The 6,364-nt window shown below is 35.5% G+C and overlaps 1 pseudogene; it reads left to right on the forward strand.

Moving 5' to 3' along the window:
• Positions 1-3,331: 3,331 nt before the first annotated feature.
• Positions 3,332-5,422, forward strand: LOC149211638 (dynamin-related protein 4C pseudogene; annotated as a pseudogene).
• The last annotated feature ends 942 nt before the right edge of the window (positions 5,423-6,364 follow it).

The raw sequence follows: 6,364 nt of genomic DNA on the forward strand, positions 1-6,364 counted from the left end.
CAGACTTGAGGTTTTACTAAGTATGTTGTGCTTATGGTCAGTAGAGCTCACCTTTATGCGGATTAATATTCCTTTATTCTTGGTTAATTTCCCCAACCTTGTTGCTTCTGTGAGACACATTGTTTCAATTTGTAATCTATTATGTAATTCTGTCTGGAATAAGGCTAAAGTATCCTCATCTTCTTCCTCTTTTAAATCGAAGATTATAAGGTTTAAGGTCCTTTTGTTACGTTCGTGGTCTAATTCTATTAATTTTTTCATTTCGTCTTTAATTGGTTTAATATCTAACTTATCTACCGCACTATTTAGGGTGAGGTGGCTGTTAACTTTTTCTTCTAATTCTTTAATCATGTCTTTCATTTTAAGACCCTCTAAGGTATCAGCGTCTCCTTACTGGGATGGTTGGTTAGTATCTTGGTTTTGTTTTTCTATAACATGCAATCTAGTCTCCATTGCCTCCATTTTATTCTCCAATAGTTCTATTTTATTTTCTATTTGTTTTTGGATAGTGTTTTCAAGAGATGCAAATTTATTTTCCAGCACGGCTTCTAACTCTTTTTGTAACTTGGCTTCTCTTTCTTCTCTACGTTTCTCTAAAGACTCTATATACTCATAGAGGCCTTGTAGAGTAACTGTGCTAGGTCTGCCCTTGGTAATCTTTGGTAACTGTGGTGAAATATTCATACTTGACATTATATGAGCAAATATGTATTAGAAAAGAAAGAGGTAAGGAATGTGTGCACCTGGAACTAGCAAACCTGACTGCAGATCGTCCGTGTCCACCGTAGCCCGCAGACCAAAGATATGTGAGTTCAGAACCAGAGCGAGGAGTGCGGAAGGTATATCGGAGATATATATAATGTTTGACTGCGAGCCTCAGAATCGGAGCCTCAAATCACTTTCGTTCAAATATGAGAGAATGCCTCAGAATATATGCTCACAGGGTTCAGATATGCTCACAGAGTTCTAATATGCTAGTATAATGCCTCGGAACAGAGCCTTGCATTCAAATATGCTCACAGGGTTCAGATATGCTCACACAGTTCTAATATGCTAGTATAATGCCTCGGAACAGAGCCTTGCATTCAAATATGAGAGCACCGAAGAGATATATGCCTCAGAACCGAAGCCTCAAATCCCTTGCGTTCAAATATGAAAATATGCAAGGATTAGAATGTCCAGAACCAGAGCGAGGATTAGAATGATAGAATGCAAGTTTAAATGCGAGTTAAAAATGCTGGATGGATTCAAAAGCTGGATATATATGCGAGTTCAAAGTGCTGGATATATATGCAAGTTCAAAGTACTGGATATATATGCGAGTTCATATATAATCTGCCATAGAATGCGAATTCAGAATGCCCAGAACCAAGTTCAGAATGTCCAGAATGCGAGTTCATGTATCCATTAAGAAGCAAAAATCCATTTACAGTCATATACAGTCATACCCATATGCGAGTTCATATATATATGTGAGTTCATATATAATGTTTGACTGCCCAGAATGCGAGTTCATATATCCATTAAGAAGCAGAAATCCATTTACAGTCATATACAGTCATACCCATATGCGAGTTCATATATATATGCGGTATATATATAATCTGCCCAGAATGCGAGAATAAGAATCTAACCCGAGACTTTATATATAACCCGAGACTGTATATATATCCGTTGTATTTATATCGAACCCGAGATTTTATATCGGAACCCGTATTTATATCCGCGAGACTGTTTATATAACCCAGGACTGTATATATCGAACCCTTGGAACCAAACTGCACTGTATTGGAACCGAACTGCACTGTATTATCTAATAAAAATATATATATATATATATATATAGAAATAATTATTATAATAATTAATTTTAATTATTTAATTTAAAAGTGTTATACATTTATATTATTTAATTCAAAAAAATTATATAGAAATAATTAAGGAATTTTTTCATCAAAAATCATATAAGAGAATTTTTTGGTCAAAGCCTTTGGAATGATAATAGCTGATTTGGCCCAAACCAAATACAATTATTTTATAATTCAAATATTTTCAATCATACTATTATTTAACCCACTTGTTATACATTCACATTATCTAATTAAAAAATATATAGAAATAATTATTATAATAATTAATTTTAATTATTTAACTTAAAAAGTGTTATACATTCACATTATTTAACTCAAAAAAATTATATAGAAAAAACTAAGAAAAGTCTTTCGTTAGAAATTACATAAGAGAATTTTTTGGTGAAGGCTTTCCTAATCAGCGAGGGTGGTTTGGACCAAATAGACCAAATGAAGAGAGACTATGATAAAGGCTTAAATAAAGAGCAGTAAGGAATATTTTTGAACAATAATATTTAAATTATAATATTAATTTATTAAAAACAAATATTATTAATTAACGATTATATTAAATGGCTAGTTTTTGAAAATAATATTTAAATTAATATCATAATTTAAATATTATTTTTCAAAAACTAACTCTTTAATATAGCCCATACTTAATAATATTTGTTTTTAATAAATTAATATCATATTTTAAATATTATTGTTCAAAAATAGAGGTTCTGGCTCTTTATTTAAACTTTTACCATGGTGGCTTCTTCATGTGGCAATGATGATGAATTAGGTTTGTTGGTTCGCAAAAAAAGTCAATAATGAATTACACTTATTGGTTCGAAATACATCGGGAAAAAATTCTCTTATATGATTTCTAACCAAATACTTTTCTTAATTCATTAGAAATCACTCAAATCTGAATTCTAGAAATAAATTATATTGATTAAATTTAATTACCTAACCTAAAAAAATATCATTATAATAATTATAATGATTAATTTTAATTACTTAACCCACCAAAATATAAGAATAATTATTATAATGATTAATTTTAATTTGATTTAATAATTGGGTGTTGTTCGTAATTTTTGAAGTTTTCGGTCTATAGTCAAAATTGCACAGAATCCGGTTGTGAGAAATTGAGCCACATCCGCCTTCACATTGGCGTTACGTCTTCTTTCTTTAGCGCGCCCCTGGTTCCTTCAAAAGTTTTCTTGATTTTACCACATCCGCCTTCACATTGGCGTTACGTCTTCTTTCTTTAGCGCGCCCCTGGTTCTTTCAAAAGTTTTCTTGATTTTACCACATACGCCTTCACATTGGCGTTCCGTCTTCTTTCTTTAGCGCGCCCCTGGTTCCTTCAAAAGTTTTCTTGATTATACCACATCCACCTTCACATTGGTGTTACGTCTTCTTTCTTTAGCGCGCCCCTGGTCCCTTCAAAAGTTTTCTTGATTATTCTCATACATTCCCACTACTTTACGATGGCTTCAGCTAGAGAGATGGATGGTATTCTGGGAAATCCAACCATGTCTGAAACACTTGAGGATTTGCAGCTTGAAGGCCAAGAGACATCCAGTTTAAATCTGAGTTACGGCGAGCGAATTAATCGTCCCCTGTTAGATGTAGTAGACAAGCTTCGTAATTTAGATATTATGAAAGAAGGTATCGAATTGCCAAGCATTGTGGTGGTGGGAGATCAATCAAGTGGAAAGTCCAGTGTACTGGAGTCCTTGGTAGGAATAAGATTGGGCATTTGCAGTTCGAGAGTTCCTCTTATTTTGAGATTGCAGAAATCCGAGGCAGAAGATTGTGGAATTGTGATTGAATGTAAGGGTACGAAGAAGCATATCACAGAATCTGAAATAGCACAGACGCTCAAATTGGTTACAGAGGAGATTGCAGGATCAAGTAAGGACATAAGCGATACACCCGTAACTCTTCATGTGAAAAAGTTTGATGTCCTGGATTTGACAATGGTGGACTTGCCCAGCATCACTAGGGAACCAGAAGATATCTACCAACAAATCTCAAAAATTGTCATGCAATATATTTCTCCCAAAGAAAGCATAATCCTCAATGTGTTGTCAACTACTGAGGATTTCCCTGTCTGTGAATCCTTGAGGATGTCAGGGCAGGTGGACAAAAACGGCGAAAGAACTCTGGCCGTTGTCCCTGTAATCGACGAGTTTACTAAAGGGCTTATGGATGATGTGAACATAGGACTGGGTTGTGTCTATGTTCGCAAAAGCGTGGGAGATGAATCGCATGAAGAGGCCAGGAAGAGAGAAGCCGAGCTGTTTAGGTCACATTCTGAGCTGAATAAAATTGATAAATCGATGGTGGGTATACCTGTTTTGGCTGCGAAACTTATGCAGATTCAAGCCAAGAACATCAGCCGGTATATTCCTGATATACTTAAAAAAATCAACGAAACCCTTTTGCAAAGGCAATTTGAATTGCGTTCCCTGCCACAGCATATAACTAATACTTCCGAGACCATAATTGTTTTTATGAAGTTGATGGATTCACTGAGGGATTCATTGAACAAGCTTCTCATAGAAGGAGACTACAGAGAATTTTCAAAAGAATCAGAAATGCATTGTGCTGCCCGTTTAAGGGATATGTTTGAGACTTACTACAAGGAGCTGCTGAGCTATGACATTGTGGAATGTAAGCATTTTCTTGTGCAGGAGACCAAGATGTGGGAAGAAGCAATAGGGGTTGGGCTTCCCAATTTCTTACCCCGTTCGGTCTTTGCAAACTTGTTGGAAAACCCTATAGAGGAGATGTTGAAAATAAGTCTTGGGTTAACTGGTAAAGTCTGGGAGTATGTGGAGAAGGTGGTTGTTAAGGTCATTAACACGAATTTTCAGAGTTATCCCCATCTTCTCACAGCAGCAACGAGAGCCTCTCGAGCTCTGGTTACAAAGAGAAAAGAGGAGTGCATTCAATATGCGAATCAGATGATAGAGATGGAGAAATCCATGGACTTCACATTGAATCCAATTTACCTGGAAACTTGGGCCAAATTAATGCAGCAGAAAGATAAGTTCATGCACGGAGTGCGTTTTGAAAGAATTGCTAAAGAACAAAATTGTGCGCCTGCATTTAATTTCGGTGCAACTCCGCGAACAGAGTCTGTCACTTTCAGTTTTAATTTGCCAGCACAACCGGATACTGAATCTTCTATAGATACAAATACAGTCGTGGTCGAGGGTATTGGAAAAGTTGATATAGGAGAGGTAATGAAAACCCCAGGCGGTCGATTGGAAATTGCCTTCGACATCAAAATGAGGGTGATCGCTTATTGGAAAGTAGTCATTCAGAGGGTAGGTGATGGAATTCCTTTGCATCTACAGTTCGTTTGTCAAAATCTGATTAAGAATGGTTTGGATGAAGAAATCGTGAAAGAATTATCAGGGACAGATCCCAGTAAGGCACTGGGGGTGATAATGGAAGAGAGTCCTCGCATTTCTGCCAGAAGAGAGAATTTGAAGAAGAGCGTCCATTCATTAATAGAATCACAGAAAGAAGTTGCAAAGATTATTGATCCGTTAGGGAATGTTCAGTAGTAATATGTGTAGAAGAGGAAGAACTGCAATTGAAAAAGCTTTTGTATTTAGGAATGCAAGCTTGGAGAATCTTCTTCATAAAGTTTGTTTGGAATATCCATGAATTTTTGAGGTGTAATCTCTAAAATATTTTGAGAGAGGAAAAAAGGGTGTTGAATGGACTACTTTACTAGTGTGCTTTGAGTCTATAATTGTTTTGTTTCAGAAATCTCATGTAGCATATATAGCATATAGATTATGTCAATAAGTCTATTTGTCTTCTTGAACATTGAAGTATACAACTTAAGTTCAGGCAACTTTTCTCTTACAGGTAAATACTCTTATTCCCTTCAGTATTTTTGTTTTTTGTGAAATGTTGCTTATCGTAAAAGTTAGTGTGTTTTTTTTTTTTTCACAATGGTGTTGTGCTATGAAGGTCAAGACAAAATCATCCAAGACCTGTGCTAGGCCTCATCTGCACTGTCTGGTTGTTTTGAATTTAGATTTTGATGCTAATAAAAACCGCATCACCTCATTGATTGGCTCTAGGCCATACAGCCATGCATGCTAACATTTATCAATTTGAAAAAAATAACCCATTTCATGAGGGAAACATTGCTATCATTTACCAGCTTGAAAAGGATAATCTATTTCTAGGGGGAAACGAAAACAGTCTTTACTTTTAACTGTAACTGATGAGAGCCTGTGCATGCAGTAATAGATACATAATGCTGGCAATAGATGGCACCTGGAGCATTGCTCATGCCAATCAATTTGATGGATGCCTGTGCAGTCCATCTGCCAATAACATTAATAATGAATAGGATAACAAGTAGTCAGATGCCATATGTTGGTGTTTTGTAATAATTTTTGCGAATTCAAAATCTTCTCCAGTCCTGTTTTTTTGTTTTGTTTCATATTGATTATGAAGTTTCGTTCGCAGCAACTTATGGCAATCAATTC

The sequence above is a fragment of the Pinus tabuliformis genome, chromosome 1_1 (genome assembly GCF_031772625.1).
Source record: "Pinus tabuliformis cultivar Carrire ecotype Pingquan chromosome 1_1, CPIR1, whole genome shotgun sequence".
NCBI classification, from domain to species: Eukaryota; Viridiplantae; Streptophyta; class Pinopsida; order Pinales; family Pinaceae; genus Pinus; species Pinus tabuliformis.